Here is a 26309-nt window from a genome sequence, read left to right as displayed (position 1 = left end):
GCAAAGTAGCCTTGTGGCAGGGGCAGACTTCAGATAACATGGTATTGGCAATTTATTTGACTAACACTAGTGTTGTCAACTGCACAGACGCAAATAACTACATAATCAGATATATTCCTGATCATTCTTCCTTCCTGGCAATTAAAAAGTAGGGAGAGTGTTACTGCCAGACAAAAACGGGTTTGCAGCATTAAAGGGCTATTTAAAGAAGAGGAGAAGGGAAACAATCTTCAAATAACTTCCTCATCCAGAAACTACAAAATGCTTCTTTTGCCATTTTGAAACCTTTGGGGTGGGGATGGGGGCTAAGGAAGGATGTGAAAGAGTTTAGAGCTGTGAGGTTGCTGAACATCTTAGATCTCATTAGTGGAAGAAGCCCAGTTTTCTGGAAACACCTTGTTACAACCAAAAACAAAACTGCCTCCTCACTGGCTTAACAAGTTCACAGCAGGTCTTTGGTACTGAGACATCTAATTAGCAAAGAGATACCCAGTTGTCTCCTGGTTTTAGGGTGGAGGATCCCCCCCGCAACACAATCTTCACACAAAAAATAATGCAAAGGTCCCCAACTACTACAGCAAGTACAAGTTACAGTACTTGTAACTGTGTTTAAAAAAAATCCATATCACACTCACACCCCACACAGAAAATGAACTGAAATACAATGAGAACTTAGGATGTACAAAGCTACATAAATGAATTATAATAAGAGAGCAGCTACTTTTTAAGATTTTCACAGGCTACAAATCATCACAGAGCCACTTCTGCTCATTTGAGCCTTGAATACACCATGTAATCTGTCTACATTTCTAAAAGGTGTTACTTGAAAATGTAATGTGACATTCTTGCCAGAAGCCCTGTCCAAGACACACTTGTGAATTAAATCCCAAACCATACTTGGGCTACTAGGGATTTGGTGCCATAACCAGTTTTGGCTGATGAGAAGTTCCAAGGGAGGAAAAGGAACAATTCTTGGTGCATCTGAAGAAGAAATTACAGTTCTGCATACTGGTAAGAACTCAAGCAACTCATTTGATTTTTAAAACATAAATAGTTCTACTTTAACACCCAAAAATGATTTCTATGATTCAAAGCCAGGCCATATGTATCGATGGAAAGACATTCCACTTTGTTGGAGATTGCTTCTAAAATGCTGGGTCTGAATGAGAAATGCCTTTTGTTTCTGGAGATCTCCTCTAAACTTGGTGATCCTATGTACTTCTCATTTAAGAAGGATGTCCCAATTTGGTCTTTAGGCTGAAAGAGTAGGGCACAGGGACATCAGGATCCAATGTGGGACAGGGGGTGAGATCGTGAGAGGAGCTTCTGACACATGCCCTTTCTGAAGAATTCTAGCTTCAAAGCCTGAAGCATTAGAGCCACAGAAGACTTGGGAGTCTTAGTTCATCCAATAGTTCAAGTAAACAGGGCTATGATCTACAGCCATCATTTACCTCCTCTACGTCCCTAACTCAACCTCCTGCTTCTGGAACGCTGGCTGTGCTCTTCATAGCCTTCTTCTGGTCCCTTACCTCTTCTGTCTGCCTTTCACCCCTTTTCACTCTTCTCATCTTATTCTCTCTTAACCCACTCCACCTCTTTTAACAGCACATAATGAGAAACTGAAGGACTTTTTGTATTTGTTATACTTGTTGAGAGTTCCCTGTTCTTAAGTTCAAAAGCAGGTGTATTGAAGGCTTTATGGATTTCTAAGGAAGCACCTAAATTAAGTTGCTTTTTGTACATGGCCCTTGATTAGGTTTTTTTCTTTGTGGGTCAGTGGCCCTCAAAAGAAAAAAGGTCCCTTAGCCTTGTCCTCAGAGGCTTGGATGAGAGTCAATGAAGCGTGCTTTTAAAGCCTAACTGTGCGGCATTAAAAACAAAAAAATCACTCGAAAGAGCCAAACTTTTTTCAATCACACCAGCTCGATGTAATTTCTCCTTAGTCCTAATATCAATGCCTTCGTTTTTCAAAGCTGAACAAAGACAATCACAATAAATTACTCCTCAATCCTGCTGAGTGTGGATTGGCTCTTTTTTTTCTTCTGCAGCACTTCAAATCAATGGTTAAAGAAGCAGGCATTGAAAATGAGGAATCCAGTCCATCCTTTAACACGGATCTGCGGCAGGCAATCTGCAAAACTGGGCTTTCTCATTTTATTTCATTTACTCCTCCCACTAAAGCTGGCTCTGATGTACAGAGGAGGTGCAGCTAACGTCCATTTACTTTTAATTATTCATAACCCACCTACCTATAGAAAATGTTAAAAATGGTGGTTAGGTTCCCGGCCTATTCACTATAAACCTAACTACTTCTAACTGTAATTTCATTTTGAACTCCAACTAGAAGTCAAGAAAATGTCTCTCAGATTCTCACACATTTGGAGGGAGATGGTTATACAGGAATACTTGTAATTACTACTAGGGTATCAGCTTTCTGTACCTGTAGGAGACAGAATAAGTCTATTCAGGATTACTCTGCCAGAGTTCTAAATGGAGGAAACAGCAGCCAGCGTATGGGACACAATGCAGAAAACTCAGGCTTGCCTGCACCAGCACAATTTGGAAGGCAGACATTGCCTGATGCCCAACTGATTTTCCTCAAAACGTAAACCAAATGCCTTTGGTAAATAACAAATATACAAACTGCACCCTAAGGGTGAGCACTGCAGTGAGGGGCATTTGAGAAGAACCGACTGGAAAGTACTTAGAAAAACTGCCAATGTAAGAGGTTCTGATTTTGCAAAAGCCTTTCAAGCAGAAAGGAATTTGGAGAAAACTCAGCTTTTTGTTTGTTTCTGGGTTTTTGCTTTATTAATTTTATTGAAGTATGGTTAATTTACAATGTTGTATTTAATTTCTGCTATTGAACAAAGTGACTCAGTTACACACATACACACACACACACATATACATGTATATTCTTTTCCATTATAATTTACCACAGGACACTGAATATAGTTCCCTGTGCTATATAGGGAACAACCTTGTTTATCCATCTTACATATAATAGTTCACATCTGCTAATCCCAAATTCCCAGTCCTTCCTTCCCCCTTGAATACAAGTTGGTTCTCCATCTGTGTCTCTTTTTGTTTCATAGATATGTTCATTTGCACTGTATTAAGACTCCACATATAAGTGACATCATATGGTATTTATCTTTCTCTTTCTGGCTAAGTGTGTTAATCTCTAGGTCCATTTGTGGCTAATGGCATTGCTTCACTCTTTTTAATGGCTGAGTAATATTTCATTATATATAAATACCACAACTTCTTAAACCAAGTCTATTGATGCTCACTTTGCTTCCATGTCTTGGCTATTGTAAATAATGCTGCAATAAACATTGGGGTGCATGTATCTTTTTAGGAGTTTTTATCTTTTCTGAATATATGCCCAGGAGTAGGTGTGCTGGGTCATATGGTAGCTTATTTTTGTTTTTTTTTTAGTTTTTTTGAGGAACCCTCATACTATTCTCCATAGTAGCTATAACAATTTGCATTCCCAGTAACAGTGTAGGAGGGGGGTTCCCTTTTCTCCACACCCTCTCCAGCATTTACTGTTTGTAGATTTTTTGATGATGGCCATTCTGACTGGTGTGGGGTGAGACCTCATTGTAATTTTGATTTGCATTTACCCAATAATTAGCAATGTGGACTATCTTTTCATGTGCCTATTGGCCATCTGTATGTCTTCTTTGAAGAAATGTCTATTTAGGTATTGTGTCCTTTTTTAAAAAAAAATTTGGTTGTTTGGGGATTTTGTTATTGAATTGTGGGAGCTATTTGTATATTTTGAAAATTTGGCCCCTGTAGGTTGCATCATTTGCAAATACTACATCCCAGTCTGTAGGTTGTCTTTTTTGTGTGTTTTGTTTATGGTTTCTTTTCCTGTGCAAAAGCTTGTAAATTTGATTAGGTCCCATTTGTTTATTTTTTATTTCTATTGCCTTGGTAGAGTGACCTAACAAAGGTACAATTTATGACAATCTTTTGCCTATATTTTCTTATAGGAGTTTTATGGTATCTTGTCATTTTTGTGTATGTTGTAAGAGTGTATTCTAGCTTCACTGATTTACATGTACTGCCCAACTTTCCCAACACCACTTGAAGACAATCTTTTCCTCATGTGTATTCTTGCCACCTTTGTTGAAGATTAATTGTCTCTTAAGTGTGTAGGTTTATTTCTGGGCTCTCTATTCTGTTCCACTGATCTAGATGTCTGTTTTTGTGCCAATACCACACTGTTTTGATAGGTGTAGCTTTGTATAATTGTCTGAAGTCTGAAAGGGTTTTGCCTCCTACTTTGTGCATTTTCCTCAGAATTCCACTGGCAATTCTGAATCTTTTGTGCTTCCATATAAATTTTAAGATTATTTGTTCTAGTTCTATGAAAAATTTCATGGGTAATTTGATAGTAATTGCATTAAATCTACAGATCGCTTTTTGACCAGTTTAACAACATTAATTTTTTCAATCCAAGAGCATGGAATATCTTTCCAATTCTTTGAATCATCTTGAATTTCTTTTATTAATGTTTTATATTTCTCAGTGTTTAATTCTTTCACCTCCTTGGTGAGGCTTATGAAAACTTAGCTCTTGACAAGCAGTTTTAAAGAAGTGAATTTTAAAAACTTCCAAATACTTGATACTATCTGAGTCTTTCATTCTGCAGGTCTATGGTAGTCTGGGGATAAGAAGACTGATACAGGGAGTTGGAAATATGGGTTTGAGTCTCAGCCCTACTTGATTCACTGTAAGCTTGAGGGAAAGTCACTTGCCCACTGGAGGCTGAGCCCTTTATAAAGAGGGAAGCATTGTGAATACAGTGGAATAATAAAACCAAGACAGAAATGAAGAACATCTATTATACTGATAAGCTACTAAAGTTCTCCAGGAAGAGGCTTCATTGATGACTTGTACTTTGTGAGGGAGAGGGCCTAGAAGAGGGGCATCTTCTTTCTTCCAGGTATTACAGGGAAATTTCTTATTGGAAGTGGAATTTAGGGGAATAAAGATAGCCAGAAGAGAGAGCATTATCAATTAGAAGTTGAGTGGCATGCATAAGTGACAGGGAACTGATGACAAGTAAGTACAGACATTTATTTATCTAAAGGGCCTTCAGAAGCAAAGCCTTGTCTTAGGCCAGACATGATGACGAGATGTAATGTGGTGCCCCGGCTGGGATCCTGGACCAGAAAAAAAAAAAAACATTAGGGGAAAACACACAAAGGAAATCACACAAAGACTTACATGCAAATGTTAATAGCATTATTCATAATAGCCAAATGTCCAACAATGGATGGATAAACACAATGGGATGTATCTGAACAATGAAATATTATTCAGCCATAAGAAGGAAAGAAGTTCTGAAATGTGTTCCAATATGGTGAACTCTTGAAAATACTATATTAAGTGAGTGAGCCACTTGCAAAAGTCCATATATTCTATGATGCCATTTATGTGAAATGTCCAGCCTAGGTCCATCTATAGAGACAGAAAGTGGTTGCCTGGAGCTGAGGGAGGAGGGTGATGGTCAGGGGTGAGAAGTAAGGAAGGGGTTAAAGCTTAAAGGTATGATTTCTCTCTGGGATAATGAAAATGTTCTAATTGATGTTGGTGATAAACACACAATTCTGTGAGTATATTAAAAGCCACTGTATACTTTAAATGGGTGAATTGTTTGGGTTATAAATCGTATCTCAATGAAACCATTAATTTAAAAAATGTACTGGTTGTTAATAATGCATCAATATTGGTTTGCCAATTGTGTCAAGGTACCACAGAAACATATGATGTTAATAATGGGAGAAACTGGATGTGGGGTACAGGAAAACTCTGGGCTCTATCTTCCCAAATTCTGTAAATCTAACACTTCCAGGATAAAGATTTTTTCTTTCTTTTTAAAAAGCAAGCTTCAGATTTCAAAGTAAAAAGGATAAATATGTGGGGGAGTTGCCTTTCATCAATATTACATCAAACACTTGATTTAATCCTAATATTGGGGAATCACATCAAGCTATTATTTGCTGGGGTAATTTTCCTAATCCCTCAATTGCTACTTTACTCTTTTCCTAATTTTTATTTGTTCTGAAGTAAACAATTCCTAGCCATTGGTCTCAAGGGTTGCCAAAATAGTTTCTGTTCACTTTCTCGATCTAAATTCATGGAGCCACAAAGTGAGCTAAAACACAGGTTGCTGTATAACTCCAGCCCCTCCAGGTTACCTAAGAACCCCAGGAGGAATATACAATGCTCTGCTTCATGGGAACAAAGAAACAAAATCTCTAAAGGTTTTAATAATCCCAGGGGGGTGAGGGAATGTATATATTAATCCATCCTTCCTCCCTTGCAAAGCAGCAGTGAAATGACTGAAAGTAGAGTGCTCTGCACATCCAAAGCCTGAAGTCACTTGACCTAAACCTTAATAATAAAGCACATAAATTATAGTCATTATGGAGATGTATGATTTGAGATCGCCTACCAATCAGTAGGAGAAATGCAGCTAGTGAGCATTTTGAAAAACCTTGCCAAAATATAGCTCTGGAGGGCTTAGCTGCCAATTATTTTTAGGTCCACTAATCCTGCAAGGTTCTCTAGCAGGCCAATCAGAAACACATACATTTCAAACGTCAGTTTTATTATATTTTTCTAAGAATACTTCATGTAAGTGTAGCTGGAAGAGTTAGGGTTGCTACTTTCAAACTCCACACTTCATTTCAGGGAGCTTGCAACAGCTTTAAAACCCACTCCAGATTGAAATCAAGCAGGGCTTTATATTGCTTTATACTGATAAGCAAATTATGAACCTAAGTTTTTATCCGACAATCTTAAAACCCCATTTTAACTGTACCAAAGGTTTACTAAAGTAAGGCACATCAACCAAACTGAGTGAATGGCCTGAAATGCATACTTTGACCTTATGTTACCATTACTTTAGAGCAGCCAGAATGACTGCATCTATTTTGCACATTTCCAACCACTTCATCCAGATCTAGGACTCAACAGGAATAATAGGACTGGCAATTAACCCAAATCTCTTCAACAATTCTGAGGATCCAGTAAATACCACATAAGCAGTCGTTTCTAATAAAAGGCTCACTGAAAGATATTGGGGATCTTGGATCAGGGGAGGGGGAGCAGGAGGCAGGAAAAGAAGGTCTCTTACTTGTTTTGCAAGTAACAAAGAACTTTCATGTCAATGAGTCAGGTAGCATCATTTCAGAGTTTCTTGCAAATACTAATCTATGATTTCCATTGGGCTCATCATTTAACAGAAAGCTTGAGACCAAATATGCCTATTTCATATTCAACTACAAATAAAAGGTAGCCTAGAGAGGAAACACTACTGGCTAGAACATTTTTTTCTTTGGTGCCCAATGGTACTTCTTTCTGGAACCTATGTACCCACGCTGTGTGTCCGAATTCCTGGTAGACCAAGGCCTTGGGAAGGCCATTTCTAAGACAGTTCAAAGGTCTCAGACATCTCTAAGACCAGGCTCAGAGGAGTCTCAGGATGGGGCGATGCTGGCCACCAGCATCTTGTCCTTCCTCTGCACCCCTAGTGTAAGTCTTAAGATGGTCTCTGTGAAGTCTCCTGCAGGCAAGCACCTCAGAGAAAGGCAAGGGAGAAGGCATCCTCAGAAAAAACACTATGTTCCTTTCCCCCTCCTCCCAGGGGCTGATTGAACACCACACTTCTAATAGGGAGCGATTTTCCTTATTATTTCCCACTCATCTCTAAAGAATCCCCCGAGAGCCTCATTCTAAGATAATCTGCCACAGCCATTGAGGTTTCACAGCAAGATTAGAAAGGGTCAACATCTGGGTACCAACTTTATTCCATGTGTAGGAGAAAAATGCAGTCGGTGAGCATATCTTATATGGTGGGATCTAAAAAGAAATGATACAAATGAACTTACTTACAAAACAGAAAGAGACTCAGAGACTGAATTTATGGTTGCTGGTGGGAAAGATGGGGGCAATGGATAGTTAGGGAGTTTGGGATGGACAGGTACACACTGCTATATGTAAAATGGATAACCAACAATCACCTACTGTATAGCACATGAACTCTGCTCAATGTTATGTGGCAGCCTGGATGGGAAGGGGGTTTGGGGGAGAATGGATACATGTATATATATGGCTGAGTCCCTTCACTGTTCACTATCACAACACCGTTTGTTGATCGTGCTAAGTCGCTTCAGTCATATACGACTCTGTGAGACACTATGGACTGTGTAGCCTGCCAGGCTCCTCTGTCCATGGGATTCTCCAGGCAAGAATACTGGAGTGGGCTGCCACGCACTCCTCCAGGGATCTTCTGGACCCAGGACTGAACCCGTGTCTCTTTTGTCTCCTGCACTGGCAGGTGGATTCTTTACCACTACAGCCCCCTGGGAAACCCTGATCAGCTATGCCCGGATACAAAATTAACAGTTTATTTTAAAAAATGTAGTTGGTGGGGAGGCTTATCAATACCAGACACTTGATCTAATACAAATATTAATACCTTTTGTTTTATAGACATGTCACAGGTCGTGTGGGTCATGAATATTTTTAACATATTTTCTCTTTTTTTCCATGCTTCTTTTCAGCTTGGGTAACTAGAAAAATAAAAACCCTCCTAAGCTTCTCTTTACTCACCCCTTTTCAAGACATACCTAAAATTCCTCTCTCCAGAATAGTGTGCAAATAGGTTTTCAGTAAATCTACTTTCTAGTGAAAATATACCTAAAGAACAACATAGTCATTCATTAGGAATTCTCCCAAAGATATTTCTCCAAATGGCTATTTAGAATGCTTTTACTTTGAATGATAACAAGGTTCACTGACTCACATAAAGAAAAATGATTCTCTAACAACAGATTTCAAGCCACATGAACCAGTCTTTAAAATTCTAGCCAGGAGACTTTCCCCAGTGAAGGGGGGCCAGGTTCAATCCCTGGCCAGGAAAATTGATCCCACATGCCACAACTAAGACCTGATGCAGGCAAATAAATAAATAAATACATTAAAAATTCCAGCCAGATATCAATGAAATAGATTAGTTTGCACTTCATTACAACCCTTAAAATCCACTTTCACAAAATTCTTGTTAAGGGTCACAGTAAGTTACAGGTTACCCTAATACAGAATTGTTTCAAACTGTGGTACTGGAGAGTCTCTTGGACAGCAAGGAGATCAAACCCGTCAATGCTAAAGGAAATCAACCCTGAATGTTCATTGGAAAGACTGATGCTGAAGCTCCAATACTTTGGCTACCTGGTATGAAGAGCCAACTCACTGGAAAAGACCCTGATGCTGGAAAAGATTGAGGGCAGGAGGAGAAGGGGCTGACAGAGGATGAGATGGTTGAATAGCAACACCAACTCAACAGACATGAGTTTGAGCAAGCTCCAGGAGATGGTGACGGACAGGGAAGCTTGGCAAGCTGCAGTCCATGGGGTCGCAAAGAGTCAGACATGCCTGAGAGACTGAAGAACACTACAGATCTGCATGTAAGGACTCTTGGTCTCCATTCCCATGGACATGGGCACGGACCACAGTTCAATAGGGGTTCATTTTTATAACATGAGAGAAAAACTCAGCCTTAGCACATCTTAGCACAGGCAGATGGAAGAAAGGCAGAGCCCTTGTTTTGAGGGTTTCCCCAACCCTCAAAAAAAACCCTCCTCTTCACCATTATCTAGTATCCTCACACCTGGGCCTGCCACGCCTGGGACAGTCCCCTAGAATTCATTCCCATTTTGTTGCCAAAAGTAAAGTACACTTCCTTTCCTAGGCCATTTACTAAAGTTTTAAGCAAAATTTTCTTCATCCTAATTTTGGAGAGAATGCCACTTTAATGTAGCTATACAGAGACTTGACTTATTATCCCTAGCCCTCTGCATCCTGCCTCTAAGCCAATCGTAGTACTTGGTGAAACAGTCCCACAATTCTATGGTGATACCAGTTATTTTACATTGCCTTGGCTTGGTGCAATCCCAGGAGAAGCTTTTTGAAAGCCTAGATAGATCAAGTTCACTGGTTTCCCTTCCTCCACATATGCTTTAGTCTCTGGGAAAACACAAGGTCATTAGTCAAGCAGAGACTCCGCTTATAGAAATGATCTTGGCCTTCCTAGGAGATTAAATTTGCTTAACTTTCCATGGTCCCATTCTTTATTATATCATCTACCTGCCTGTCTTTATAAGTGAGGCATCCCAGGTCTAACTGGGATTTATTTTAATGGTCATCTCCCTATTTATTCTAATGGCTGTCTCCTTGACACCAACCAACTCCCCAATCTCACCTTTCAGAATCTCTCCTTTGGGCTCAGACCTGTTGATTAATTATATTTTATTTGTTCATTAGAATTAGAAAATTCAGTATATTTACTACTTCAACCAGTCCACCTCAAGAGACTATCTGGAAATGAAACCCTGTCCTAAAATTTTTCCCAAGTCTATATCAAAGGATTGATTCACTTCTCCAAAACTAACCTTTGGCCCAATTTGGCAGCACAAAAAATTGGGGGCGCTTAATCTAGTATTTTTACCTGGTGTGTCTTACATGACAGACACCATTCCTCAGTGCAGAAGGCAAAATGCTTGGGGCTCCACCCTCTTGAAAATGACAAGATAATCTGACGTGGACTTTATTGTTGTTCTATAGGCTTTTTCTCTCTCCCTCTTACTATATATTCTGAATTACTCCACTCCTCCATCCCCTCCCCAAAAGATCTCTCTCTGCGGTCTCCTGATCTTATCTAGAAACAACTCAAGTTCAAAAGACAGGAGAAGAGGTGATTCTATCCCAGGTAAATCCACCACAACTCATGCATCTTACACTGAGGCTTCAAGAGATGTGCCTTATAGTAGGTCCTTTTGACAAGCTGGGAGAGAGTTACATATTCATATATAATACCTTGCCAGATACGCTGTGGCCATTTTTTGAGTCCTCAGCAGTAACAGAATATATTAGTTTAGACTCAAAGCAAAATCTTACAATGAGCAAATTCCTTAAGGATCTATTTCTGCTGCCTTTCTTGGTCAATAAAGCAAAATCCACAAAGGAAAAGCTTCACACAAATGCTTTAGCTATTCGGCTTGCCAAATCAGGTCACTAACCACTCAAATTAATTTTAAAACCCCATCTTGCAGACAATGTTCATGCTTTGATTTTTGAGAAGTCTGTGAATCTAAACCTGATCCCTTGATGATGAACTTTCCTAACCTTAATATCCAATAGTCAATAAATCACTGGTGTGACACCCCATTCAATTTTTGCTGCTGTGGTCTCAGGAGAGGAGCTTCTATGCCCTCAAGTGACTGACACACCAAACAGCAAAGGAACTGAGATAGTATACAATTCCTTTCTACCATGCTAGGAAAAAATCCCTGTTTGTTCTGGGCTCTGAAACTCCAATAAAAAGGTACTTAAATGTAAAGTATCAGTTAGGAAATTCTTCGGCTGGGCTGCCATGCCAGTCACCTACCATTTTCCTCTGGTTTAAGTATCACAGAGAAGGGAAAAGTAAGGGCAGATCTTGGGCACTAAATTAACGGATTAATGTGATTACTTATTTATGACACAAACACAAATTTACAGAAGAAGATGGAAAAGTGATTGCCCTTGCCAGCAAGTGACAAGGAAAAGAGAAAAGCCAGTTGTTTGCTGTGTTCAAGTCCCCACAGGCCTATTCAATTCCTGACCATCCTCAGATATAGGCCTGCCAGATCCAGGGCCACAGAGATAGATATGAATGTTCCAGAAAGCAACTAGTACATTGGAGGTGATCTGGCCCTGTTTCCTGCAGAACTGTCAGAAAACTAGGTATAAAGGGGTTTCCTGTTCCATTTTTTGCTTTGGGTGGGGATGAAAGGAGAGAGGCCATTCTGGTTTGAGCCTCAAAGAAGACAGGAAGGTTCCTGCCCTAGAGCTGCCATTGGAGACACTAAAGAACAGTCACAGGACCTAAGAGAGCCACCAGACCATGAGAATCTGAATCTGGCCAGGACACAGTCTGGAGGCCTGATGTTCACAAATTCAAGGCATCAAACAGCTTTCCACAGCCTGGAGCAATGGGAGAGTAAGCATCTGTTTCATTATTTCAATATCCAACTTGTTTTCCATAAATCTTTGGGGCCATTGGCCAACTACTCCTTCATAAAGCAATTGATCTGGTCAAATATCTGATCCCAAAGAAGTTCCAACTACTCCTCCAGTCTGAGAAGGTGACCCATCCGTAAAGGGGGATGGGGGAGGTGCTGGTGGCAGGGGTAGGGGAGAGAGAGACAGCAAAAACTAAAGAGAAATGGGTCCAGGGGAAAAAAAGGAAACTGGTATAGGACCCAAGGCTGAGTACTGGGAGGGCCACCCAAAGCTGATGCTAGCACCAGGGCCCCAAGTTCACGGTAACCCCCATCAAGCAGAGGGACATGTTTTTCTCTTTAGTTTCCATTACACAGAGTCTGCAGATGGCATACTGCATTACTACTGCAATTACTGACTATAATTATTGTGAAAAGTCTTTGAAGTGATAGCAAAATTATTAAAATGGCCCCTCTTAGAAAAGAAGGGCAATAAATACAGTCTCCTTTGCAAAATTCAAGGACCCAGTTTCATACTGGGACTTTCTGCCAGAAAAGAGTATGTCACTTTAATATACTTGTTTTCGGCTCCTCTCCTTGAAGATGTTTTATCCTATGTGAAAAACGAACAATGGTACGTGGTTCTTAAAGGTACTTCAAAGGAAAATAAAACTAAAGTAACCTTCTCCTTGCAGACACACATATATTTGTGCAAGTTTGTAGTTTTTCCAGATCCCACAGTAACCCAAGAGAGGCAATTTTTTAAACTGTCTTTGAGGATGAAAACAAATGCCAAGTGTTATTAAATGTCCATCTCTTTTAAAGATAACAGTGTGCTTATCTGTTTGAATTAGAAAACATTTTAGTGTACTTAAATGAGTATTGGTAACTAGCAATAATGAATAGAAAATAGCTTTCTTTGTCCCTTTTCATAGAACCATAAATTGTGCACTTGAAAAATTGTATTTTTATTTTTCACTTGAAAAATAAAATCTATTTAATCTTACGTTCTAACTCTGAGTCAAGGTAGCATGATCCCAAACTACAGCCAATGTTACAGGAGCATATGCATTGTTGTTCATTCGCTCAGTCATGTCCGATTCTTTGTGACCCCATGGACTGCAGCATGCCAGGCGTCCCTATCCTTCACCATCTCCCAGAGCTTGCTCAAGCTCATGTCCATTGAGTCGGTGATGCTATCCAACCATCTCATCCTCTGTTGCCCCCTCCTCTCCTGCCCTCAATCTTTCCCAGCATCAGGGTCTTTGCCAATGGGTCAGCTCTTCACATCAGGTGGCCAAAGGATTGGAGCTTCAGTTTTTGCATTACCACAGTTCAAGATTTTCAATCATATTCTGGAATCGGTTTCAATGTAGTGAGGAAAGGCCATTTCAAAAGCTGAAGCCCACTCAATGTCCAGCAACTATTTATATAATATTTACATTGTGTTAACTAAAGAGCCTCTTGATGAAAGTGAAAGAGGAGAGTGAAAAAGTTGGCTTAAAGCTCAACATTCAGAAAACTAAGATCATGGCATCCAGTCCCATCAGTTCATGGGAAATAGATGGGGAAACAGTGGAAACAGTGGCTGACTTTATTTTTCTGGGCTCCAAAATCACTGCAGATGGTGACTGCAGCCATGAAATTAAACGACACTTACTCCTTGGAAGGAAAGTTATGACCAACCTAGACAGCATATTAAAAAGCAAAGACATTACTTTGCCAACAAAGGTCCGTCTGGTCAAGGCTATGGTTTTTCCAGTGGTCTTGTATGGATGTGAGAGTTGGACTATAAAGAAAGCTGAGTGCCGAAGAATTGATGCTTTTGAACTGTGGTGTTGGAGAAGACTCTTGAGAGTCCCTTGGACTGCAAGGAGATCCAACCAGTCCATCCTAAAGGAGGTCAGTACTGGGTGTTCATTTGAAGGACTGATGTTGAAGCTGAAACTCCAATACTTTGGCCACCTAATGCGAAGAGCTGACTCACTGGAAAAGACCCCGATGCTGGGAGAGATTGAGGGCAGGAGGAGAAGGGGACGACAGAGGATGAGATGGCTGGATGGCATCACTGACTCGATGGACATGGGTTTGGGTGGACTCTGGGAGTTGGTGACGGACAGGGAGGCCTGGTGTGCTGCAGTTCATGGGGTTGCAAAGAATCAGACAAAACTGAGCGACTGAACTGAATTGAGGTATTATAAATAATCTACAGATGAGTTAAAGCATGTGGAACGATGTGCTAGGATGTTTGTGGATTTTGGTTTCCTGGGGGATCTTGTAACCATAAACCCCCACCCCAAGGAATGGCTGTGTATTTCTCAGAAGGGGGATCCTTTCTATGCCTTGGGGTTCAACTATATTTAATTAAAGGAAGAGTATTTTCCTGTTGTGATTATTACTTCTGCTACTACTACTACAGCTACTATTATTAGGCTTAGGAACCATTATTTCTAAAAATTACAGAAAAAACCAGCAATTTAGCTTAATTTAGCCAAAACACAGACTGTCCCTTGGTAAAAATTCAGGCTATAGCAATATCACTCTGGGATTACAGGTTAGAGAACCTTTTCTTTAGTTTTAAAATGACTATTATACTGTTGGGAGATTTAAAAAAAAAAACAACAAAATAATAAAGGTTGATTCATATGAAGCTGCCATTATTTCAGGTCAAAAGGGTGAAATACCAGCAATAGCCTAGCCTAATATTTTGAGGAATCAACTCTGCATCAATACCTAAGTATTCTTACACGTAAAGTATGAATCATTTGCATTCTAGGACTCCTGCACTCATAAATACAAATCAAAAGGTTGAAATAAGACACTCCTATTTACTTACTTAAATAAGCATCTTACTTTAAAAAAAGAATATGCATGCCTGGAGTACGTACCAAGTTAACTGCACTATCCTGACAAATGATCAGTTCTTTCTTACTAGCCAATCATTTTGTTGAAAGAACACTCTGCTCTATAAGATAAAGGTGAATGATTCAGAAATTTAGAATATCTAAGGATAAATGTGTGTCAAATAAAAACCAGGGGGAAAAAAAAAAACACTCACCCTGAGATGAAGGGAATTCGTTCCCTATCACATCAAAGGAAGGGAGAACAAAGATGGAAATGACAGCTCCCTGCACAATTGTGGTGCATTTAAGTGCTGATTTTTTGATGTTGCTGATGAGAGTATATTGACCTCAGAGCGTCTGTCAGTTTATTACCTGATCACCTCCTTCTACTCGCTTTATTTCTTTGCTATTTCTGTCAAACAGGTCTTCCTCTACTAGGTTTTAGACTGGGACCATAGATTTCCCTCTATTATCCCTCACAATTGTGCCTAAGGTTTATGGACATGAGTGAGAAAAGGAAAATTCATCACCATAATACTTACTTGCCAGGATGTGTAGGCAAGGTTTGGAGAGATAAAAAAATGCTTCCTGAACAAGTGTTTTTATGGTGGGGGGGGGTGGGATATGCAGGGAGGGAGGGAGGGAGGGGAGAACAGGGGCCTGAGATACCCTGGCCTTGATCCTGAGTAGTGTACAGAACTCCGGCACTGAGGAACAGGATAAAGAGTATATAATGGGGATCACAGCCCTATGCAATTCAACAACTCATCGGGAGAGGAAAAGAAAAGTGCAAAACACAATGCATGGATTCCCACCCACCCCCATTTTAGAGTAAGAAGCTATGATAAAACCAGGCATTATTGAGGGATTAAAAAAAAAAAGAGTTCAAAAAGTAAACAACATGCTAGATGTCTGGAGACTAGTTTGAAAATCGGGGGTGAGGGGAAGAGTCCTTTACCTGTTACTTCAGAGTTAAGTGCTCCCAAGCACTTATATTTTGAAAGAGGGCTGGAGAGAGAGAGAGAACTCTGAGAGAAACTTCAGCACAGCTAAAAGGCCAGAGTAAAAAAGAAGTGAAGGTATCTTGATGAAATAAAAAGCTAATTCCAGACTGGGTATATAGAAAAGCCCAAAAGACATGCAGGTTAGACACAAAATCAAAATTAGGCAGGAGCAACTTGCAAGAGATTGCCAAGTCAACAGAGTAACAGGCTCTTTCTATCGAAGAGAGGAAGCCATTTAGAGCATCCAAGGACTCACTTAATCACAGTCACAGAGCTAAAAAGGAGACGGGTTGAGAGACTGAATGAATTCTTTGTCTTGGAGGTTCGCATTCCCAAAGCAGAACACTGAACTCGGCAGGTCAGAGGTACTAGATCAAATGGTGGTAAACACGATGCTATGCATCTAATCACAAACCAGGAGTAGATAAATCACTGGCACCAGATGGTACCCACCAGTCAGTTTTGAAGTAACTCAAGGGTGAAACTGTTTCGGCCAACATGTGTAGGCCATCTTTACAAACAGCCACTGCCCGAGACTGGTGCTTGTCAATGCAATTCCTATTCATAAGAAGGGTTCCAGAGGGGACCCTGGGAAGTAGAAACCAGTAGGGCTCATTTCCGAATCAAGTAGGCTGGCCAACTTTATGATAAAGGTGAAATCACTGCATATTTACAAAAATAAACCCGACGGAGGAGACAGAACACCAAATATTTTGGCAAAGGAGAAAATTCCTGTTCATCTAATAAACCAGAGCTTGCCGGGTTGGTGAGGCAAGGAGAATATGCATTTGAATGAATGGGACCCTGAATATACAATTTATGGAGGGTGCTAACAGAAAGCATTTACCATGTACCCGTGCTCCCGTATACTGGCACTGAACCTTAAAAGATACAAAAGAGATAAGCAGAATGCCAAAGTTTTAAAAGAGGCTTTAAGAGTATTCTTTTTATTGACTCCTCATATATTAAACTCATTCAATAAACAACCCCAGAAGCATAGCAATCTCTCACTTACACATTGCTTCAACTTTTGAGACAACCCAATGAGCAAGAGAAGCCTGACTTTAACAACAACAACAATGGGGGGTGGAGGTGGGGTGCAGGGACAAAGTCTGTGAAATTTACTGTAGAATATTGGAGCCACCCTCTGGGACATAGCCTTTATTTTGCACACAAATATTCCAGTTGCCTATTTAACCCATTCTGCTGCTGCTGTCTGATTTCTAGACATTCAGTTCTGCCTTGGGTGAAAAAGGACAAAGAGGGAACCCAAATCAATGACAGCTCAAGTGACGGCTGAAAAGGGAGGCAGAAGCCACAGCGGCAGAACAGTATGGGGCCATTTAGCTTAGGGGCAAAGAGTTCCTTCAAAAAGCCCTAAGGACATGACCACGTTAGAGCATCATTTATTAAATGATTTTCATGATGGCCCTGGGTCTTCTTTAACTAATTAATTATGATTTTTATCATTCTATTTAATTAGGCAAGAGAATAAATATTTCCAAGATATTTTCACAGAGATGTTTAGAACATTTTATAAGTTTGTTTGATGTGTAAGAGAATAATCATCTAGACAAATCTGTAACCCCAAATATTTCCTTTTTAGAGGAAGCAACACAACCAACACATAACATTTTAATGTCACAAGGGTAAGGTCAACAGTTGTCTGAGGCTACAACCCAAGAGCTTCACGAAAAGTTCTAGATGTGTTCAGAGAGAGATCAGTGGGGCAATTCATTAGGGAAAACTGGCTTCTTTTGTATACATTTAAATCCTTAGATTTTATGTTTCAACAAAACATTCCTCTTCCTTTCACCTGAGTGTGGTGTCCATACCAGAGATACAACTGACCAGAGTGCTGTTTTTTCCTTTCAAAGGACATCAAAGGGCTGATTCATATTACCAAAAATGTTAATCCCAGAAGATTTAAAAGAGAAGAGTTAAGTAAACATGAAAATAAGGTCTATTTCTCAAAGTGGGCTTATTTCTTCAAACACCTACTTTCTCATTTGGGGAGAGACACTCTGCTATCTGCACTTCAGATCATTCTTTATTTCTCTCAAGACAACCCTATCCTAGTGAAGGAAATTGATCTGAAACATCCAAGAAGAAAGCGAAAATAAGATCCTGAAGTGGAGCAATCTCTCAAACCACATGCCTTTAGAAGAAGCACACACCAGGAAAAACACCACTGCTGTCTGAAGTACTCCAGGGAAATGAAATGGAAGAAAACCTGGGTAATATCAAAGACCAAAATAACCAAAGTTTCTGGAAAACAAAATTGCATAAGTTTTCTCATTCATTCATTTTACAGTACCCATGCCACAGTTGCTCATCTCTCCCAAAAGAGAACAAGTGACAAGGCAGGACTCAGCAAGGAAAAGACCCCTAAACAAATTAAACACAATTTGAAAGTCGCTCAGTCGACCCCATGGACTATACAGTCCCTGGAATTCTCTAGGCCAGAATACTGGAGTGGGTGGCCTTTCCCTTACTCCAGGGGATCTTCCCAACCCAGGGATCGAACCCAGGTCTCCCACATTGCAGGTGGATTCTTTACCAGCTGAGCCATAAGGGAAACAATACAGAAACCAAAACCATGAAGAAAAAGGACAGAGAAGGGAAGAAGCTGGAGCCAACAGTAACTTGCCAAACCTGTACCCTACATGTAACACAAACACAATACAAATGTTCTATGCTGGTAAGAACAAGTTCAGCACGGTTTTACAATTTTAAAGGGCCCTGATTTGGATACTAAGTAATGCCTTGCTAAAGAAGGGGGTGGAAAGCCTACATGCTGCCAGCATTTCTGAGGGGAACGAGCCTCCTTGATGAGAGATGTCCTGAAAACGGTCCCCTGGGATGGCTTGCTCACACAAGCTTTATTTCCTGAAAACCTCCATGATGATGACTTTTCAGAAAAAGCTTGTACCCTCCTTGCTTCCTCTCAGAGGGATGAATGGGTGCTGCTGTGGATCTGCATAGCTGCCTCCCACTACAAAGAACAGGTTAAGTCAGGGACTTCCCTGGCAATCCAGTGGTTAAGACTCTGTGCTTCCACTGCAGGGGGTGCGGGTTCCATCCCTGGTGGGGGAACTAAGATCTCACAGGCCCCTTGGCCAAAAATAAATAAATAAAACAAATAACAGGTAAGTCAAGTCAGGCAAGCCAGCCTAAGGGCAGAAGGAGTTTGGTGTGTGCGGTGTGTGTGCCAGAGACGATGCTCCTATTGGTAAAAACAAATGGTGATGAGGGACAGAAAACTGAGGAATGACTGAGAGCTGGGAATGCCATGACAGAGAGGCCAAGGGGTGCATGGGTAAATTATTGTCAATTCCTGGCCTGGATCACTAATACAAATTACCCTGACATTCGTGCCCTTGCCCAACAGTCTGAAAAACCATATTTGTTTTTTTCAAACATATAGCTCTGCTATCGGCTGAATATTTGTGTACCTCCACCTCCCAAACTCCTATGTTGAAACCTAACCCCCCAGTGTGATGGTATCTGGAGCTGGGGCCTTCGGGAGGTGATTAGGTCATGAGGGTGGAGCCCTCATGAATGGGATAAGGGACCTTATAAAAATATTCCAGGGGCTCTCACTAGACAGTGACTCTGCTGCTGCTGCTAAGTCGCTTCAGTCGCCTCAGACTCCGTGCAACCCCATAGATGTTGCCCACCAGGCTCCTCCGTCCCTGGGAATCTCCAGGCAAGAACACTGGAGTGGGTTCCCATTTCCTTCTCCAATGCATTCATGCATGCTAAGTCGCCTCAGTCGTGTCCGAATCTGTGCCACCCCGTGGACAGCAGCCCAGCAGGCTCCTCCATCCACAGGATTCTCCAGGCAAGAATACTGGAGTGGGCTGCCATTTCCTTCTCCAAGACACTGACTCTAGACACTCACTAGACTCTCCTGGCACCATGGTCTTGGACTCTAGAACTGTGGGAAAAAAATTCTGTTAAGTCACCAAATCTATGGTATTTTTGTTATAGCAGCTCAAAGAGACTAAGCCAAGTTCCATTTCTTTCTTTCACCCTTCTCCAGACATCCTCAATCCTTTTATTATGAAAAAGGATATGCTGTTTTTTCCACTGCTCATTTCCCAACATCACCCTTCATTCTCTGGGAATGGAAAACGGTGAAATAAGCTTGTATGTTAGTAATGCTATCAAAGTTTCCAAGTACTAAAAACTAGAAGGAACTTAATGATCTTGAGATCACGTTTCCTCAGTCTGTAGAAGAGGAAATGAAGTTCCCTGCCAATGTGGATGAACTTGTGCAAGGTGGCACAACTTATTTGGTTAAGGGGGAGCCTGGTGGGCTGCCATCTATAGGGTCGCACAGAGTCAGACATGGCTGAAGCAGCAGCAGCCGCAGCACTCTGGTCTCTTCTGGTCCAGGTTGTAATTCTTGAATCCCATCAGTCAGGTGAACCCTGACATTAGCCATTTGAGAACTGGACATCAGAAACGACACTAACATGCTTCTTTCCACATCCACCGCACCAACTTCTAAAAATCCTAATATAATTCACATACTATACACTTTGCCCATTTAAAGTGTACAATTCACTGGGTTCTGGTATGTTCATAGAGTTTTGCAACCATCACAACTATCTAATTCTAAAACATTTCCCTCACCCCCAAAAGAAATCTCATGCCTATTAGTAGTCACCATCACTCTCCCCCATCCAACTGCCTACACACATCAGCCCTAGACAACCAGTAATCTATTTTCTGACTCTATGGATTTACCTATTCTGGACATTTCATACAGAAGGAATCATACAATATACAGTCTTTTTGTACTGGCTTTTCTCACAAAGCATGAAGATTTCAAGGTTCATCTGTGTTGTAACATATATCAGTGCTTCATTCCTCTTTGTGGCTATATAGCATTTCCTTTTATGGCTATATAATATTTCATTGTATGGATATAGCAAAGAAGAATATCTCAGAAATACTGCAGGTTTGGTTCCAGACCACCACAATAAACTGAATTACCGCCTGAGCCACCAGGAACCCCATGTTTACACTGTGCTATGCCTTAATTTTACATTCCTTCTTTAGTACAGACCTTAATTTTAAAATACTTTACTGCTAAAAAAATGCCAGAACCAATTACAATAGTAACAAAGACTACCGACCAGAACAAATATAAAGAAAGTCTGAAATATTGTGAGAATTACCAAAATGTGACAGAGAGACATGGAGTGAGCAACTAACATCAAGAGAGTGGCACTGACAGATTAGTCAACATGCGGGGTTGCCAAACCTTCAATTTGTATATTAAAAAAAAAAAACATGCAAGTATCAGTGAAGTGTAATAAAGTAAAGCACAATAAAATGAGGTAGGCCTGTATTTTGTTTATGCGTTGATCAGTTGATGAACATTTAGATTGTTTCCACCTTGTGACAACTGTGGATCATGTTGTCACAAATATTATAGTAGGTTTTATTTTGATACTGGATACAAACATTAAATAGGAAACCATCTTTACAACACTAAAATCTCAGTAATCCCCAAATTTACGTGTTTTGTTTTTCTTTTTTTGCCCAAAAGGCTTCATTTCTCTTAAGTATGTACCTAGGAGTGGAATTACTGAGTCAGTCAGATAGGCCAAAGAGTATGCTGAATGCCACCCAGAGACATCTTAGAGTTAAGAATACCATCTGAAATGGCCTCACATACAAGTTTCACACAAGTTATTGGTCTCCACAAGCTGCTCTAGCCACCAGAAAACAACAATGCCATTTAAATTGGGAGTGATGACCAAAACAGGACAAACTCTAAAACATGGGTTTTAATCCCTCAAATAAGAAAACACTTAAATATAGTCACTACTTCCTGTTTTCATCCTAGAATTTAGCCAGAGCATTCTGAACTTCCATACACACACACACACACACACACACACACTTATAAAACTGGAATGAAATGGTAAATAAGAATCCGATAACACTCGCCTCGTTTTTTAATAACTCTCGTGTGAATCACATCTTTCAGAAATGGTAAAAGAAACACATAATCAACTTTCCGGATCAGAACACAACAAATTATCCCAAAGACATCCAGATATGAATGCTGTTGAAAATCTAAGAATATCCACTGCTTCTGACACAGCTAAAACCTGAGTAAGAAATTTAAGGCAGTCTCATTCTCTAACAAGAGATACTACTAAGGCAAACATTAGCAATTCATTTTAGAGGAGAATGGCTTGGGTGAGTAAAACGTCATTCTTAAAGATGCTGGGAGGCAGCAATTGGCCTTCCACTGGAGAGTCACAGAGCTTGTTGATTTATTTTCATTCTGAAAAATTCTTTTCATTCATCACTCAGGCTGCTGGGCTGAGCTTTTCCCCTGATTACAGCTGCAGAATTTTAGCCCCAAAGACAAATAAGTGATTTTTTCAACATCCCTAATTAGTTTTTTCTTAATCTTTCATTCTACCTCAACTGTAGTTTTGGTGACTGCCTATAGATACAACCTGTGGCTTCCACCTTTTAAAAACTTCCCCTTTTTATCCCAGTATCATTAGTCATTCACTACTACCTGAGCTTTCCTGTTGGCTCAGACGGTAAAGCGTCTGCCTGTAGTGTGGAAGACCCAGGTTCGATCCCTGGGTTGGGAAGAGCCCCTGGAGAAGGAAATGGCCACCCACTCCAGTACTCTTGCCTGGAAAATTCCATGGACTGAGCAGTCTGGTAGGCTATGGGGTCGCCAAGAGTCGGACACGACTGAGCGACTTCACAGGTCACTACCTTGCTTGCTGTACCTATCTCCACAAGTTTTCTTTCTCTAGTCACTCAATGAACATTTACTGGGGACCCAGTATGTGTCAGGCATGGTGCCAGATGGTGAGGAAAAAAATAAGCATACTCTCTGCCCTAAAGGAGCTCAGAGTCTAGTATGGATTATTCCACCAACCCACCCCACCCATTCCCATTTCCATTGCAGTTATAACAATATCCTACCAAGCTTCCATGTCAAAACCATCTGTTGGAAAGCCCTGTTCAATTTGAGATTTCTTGCCAGAATACCCTCTGACTTACTGATCTTTCATACTCAAATTACTCCATTTTTATTCTGATGTTCAATAGAAACACTGAGTGGTCAATCTCTTCAGAACATGAAAGTCTTAAGAATTTCCATCATTTAATAAACCAAAGTTAGAGTGATTTTATTTTCAAAAGTCTTCCAAACCTACAGACTGATTATTTTCCTTTATTTTTTGTTAGAAAAGGAAACCAGTCTGTTAAAACCTGCAAATATGCACTATTTTCTGCATTACTCATCTTTTCTAAATAGTTGCAGCTGTTTCACATGCTTTTTCCCTGCAAAAAGATGGAGCAACATCCTCTACTGGATGTTAGGTTAGAGGGTGTGCTTTTTAGACAGTCAGATCAGAAATGGCGAATGACTGGCTGATGAAATGTTAAGAAGCAATCCCTCAAGAGCTGGACAACAAGGATACAGCAGGACATTCATCAGCCCTCCAATTGTTTACATGCTATCAGAGCAGCCTTCTCAAGTCCTTATCAGCTTTATGTATTTCAGGTCAAAAGTATGTAATGAAGCCACGCATGGATCAGGTATGCACTGAGGTGACTCAAGTTTAAAAGCATTTCAGATCATAACATTAAGTTCCAAGACCAAAGCGCCAAATGTTGTCATTTCATTAAAGCACACACATATGTTTTCAATGGTTCAGTTCAGTGGTTCCCAACCTGTTGGCCTTAAGAGACATTCCCGAACATCTTTGGATTTATAAGTCTCCCAAGTTCTATTGAGGCCAAAAAGAGAGCACAAGTAGCACAGTATCATTTAAAGAGCAATAAAGATGAGAAGCCTTGGTCCTCGAACTGGCTCTGCAACAAGGCAGCTGGGTGAAGCGGGGCAAGTAACTGGCTGTCTTAGTCTCAATGACCTCGTGTGTTAAATGATTTTTGACCTCCCCTCTGGCTCTAACATTCAAAAGAGCTCTAACATCTTATGTTCCCACGATTCTGCTTCTCAGGGGCACCCAGGGACTTCTAGTGGAGGGCAGAGCTGAGGAACATCGGTCCCCAAATGAGCTCCAAGACTTAATGCTCCTCTGGCAATCAACAGTTTCTTTTATTCTCCGGAGTGTCCTTAGGGCCGCAGTACCTGGCTGAGTTCTCAATAAATGTGTGAATGAATAGGAGGGCTGGAAACGGCCTTCAGACTAAACCTCTGATTTCTTAGTCAACGGAAGTCCTTAGAGGTTCTTAGGTAGGTCTCCTGATCACTTTGAATTCCTTCTGCAGTGTACTTTCTCTTCTCCAAGCCCACTTCTCTGAGTTCAAAGGCAACTTCTACATTCTGCATATAGTAGCAGGCCAAATAGAGTAGCTGTATTTTTGTAAATTATGAGACTACAGTTTTGTCTACCTCTGTGGGGGTGGTTCAGTTTGTACATTCCAATGTATGAATGCCAAAATCTGGGAACTAGCAGAGTTTTCGGTCCATTACGTCTGCAAGGCTGGAGGCCTGCCAAGGCTAATGGGGGGACATTTCTAGACAAATAAATGGAGCCCCTTTGCAGACTTGTGCTTTGGAAATGAATTTTAAACTTCTACCACAGACAAACAGAAAATGATTCCCATTCTATCAAAGGGTAGAGAACTGAAAAGCAGTGATGAGTTAAACGGTAGTTAACTAAAGCAAAACATTCTTCCCAGGACCACTGCCAGACTAATCTACTCTCACCGCCAGCCTAGCAGGACAGAGGTAAGTCCCTAGGACCAACTTCATAAACTGTGTCCAAGCAACGAACTTAAGTTTCGGGCTAGCTCCAGGTCTAATATACTATGGTCTTTCTCTATATAATATCGAAAAGAATTGAGGCCAAATCGCTTGCAATTGATTAAGGTAAGAAAAGCCTAAAAAGTGTTCTAATCACCACTGACAGCAGGATGACCATAACCTGTTCCCATGACCATAAAGGTCCACAGGTGAAGCTCTCTGACAATGAACTCCAAGGGGACAGGGCTCCACGGAAAGCAGGCTGAGATGATTCAAATCTGGACTTAATGAACGAAGGTGCTTTTAAAATACGGGGATCTGTGGGTCTGTCCTTGCTCCTTGCCCTATTCTGTCATGTCTCTCTGAACCACACTGCTTAAGAAGCACTTTCTGACTGCTCCAAGGTAATCCAGGTTTCTCAACTGAGATACTCTGCTTGTAAATAACTTGTAACTGCCCTACCACTGCTGCCCAAACTAAGTTTTCCTATCATCAGCCAGGGCTGGACTGGGACCCCATCCTGGCCCAATTTAAAGCTTCCCCAGAGGGGCCTGCCACTCAAGGCTCTAGTTTAAAACACTGCCCTGGAAAAGGAGCTGACCCACCCTAGTGCCCCAGAACTAAAAATAGTCCTGCAGGCAGGCCAGTTCCAGGCCCTCTTACCTCCCACTGCACTTAGGTTGCACATTCCTGTCCAGGGAACTTTCCGCATTCGGAATCTCATTCTGCTTGGGGCAAGGGTTAGAGCTGAAGGCACTTACAAAGCCCTCCATGACCTCTCCTGTTTTAGCAAGTGAGACACAAGGCTGAGTGAGTGAATACATCTCCTGGAAGCCAGCAGTTCACTCCTTCAACCCCAGAAGAGGATTTCTATAGCTGTGTTAAGCCTCAAAAAATAGAAAAGGGACCTAAAGCACAGAGGGATTAAGTGACTTATCCAAGGTCATCCAATGTAGCCCAGAAATCAGTCTCCCAGCTCGAAGTCCACTAAACATGCCATCATAATAAACACATAAATCTGATCCAAAAAACACCTCCTCTGCACTATTTGGATATTGCTATACAACTTGGGTATTATGGTGTTCCCTAGGCTGAGGATATTTGATCACTGAGCACAAAACCATAATTCATAGTTTCGCCCTATAGTATTGTAACCAGTTTTTTTTTTTTTTTAATGCACAAATAAAACAGAAGAGAGCACTTCTTTGCTGTTCTTTGTTGTTCCCTGGAAAGAGGTTCACAAAGAAGAAAAGATTCCCTGTTGGTCATTTCAAAGACAAAAACACTGGCAAGTCCTGGAGGAAGGCAGTTGCATATTCAACTCTCAGGCAGAAGCACTATGGAGGGAGGAAGACACTTTAGAGCCCACAAAACCCCTCCCAGGACATAAGCCCTGACTGTTCTGCACCTACTGCAGCTGTGTGCGCAGCCAGTGACAGAAGTGCTAGTCATAATGGTGGCCTTGGCATGTCATCAGAGTCAATTCTGAGTGTTTCTTTCTAGACATCATCTAGATGGCTTTCTTGCCTCTAGTGCTCTTCCGACATACACAGAACCTGCCAGGACATCAACCTGCTGCTGCTTCATTCCTCAACCTTATGCTAAGTCACGTCTAGAAAAGATT

The 26309-nt window shown here is 40.9% G+C and overlaps 1 protein-coding gene across 1 annotated transcript in view; it reads right to left on the bottom strand.

Moving 5' to 3' along the window:
- Nucleotides 1–26309, bottom strand: part of GPC4 (glypican 4) — a 106665-nt gene that overhangs the window by 36032 nt on the left and 44324 nt on the right. The gene's annotated exons all lie outside the window — the stretch shown is intronic.

This window comes from Cervus canadensis, chromosome X (assembly GCF_019320065.1).
Source record: "Cervus canadensis isolate Bull #8, Minnesota chromosome X, ASM1932006v1, whole genome shotgun sequence".
Lineage (NCBI taxonomy): Eukaryota > Metazoa > Chordata > Mammalia > Artiodactyla > Cervidae > Cervus > Cervus canadensis.
This window is presented reverse-complemented; position numbering and strand designations above follow the sequence as displayed.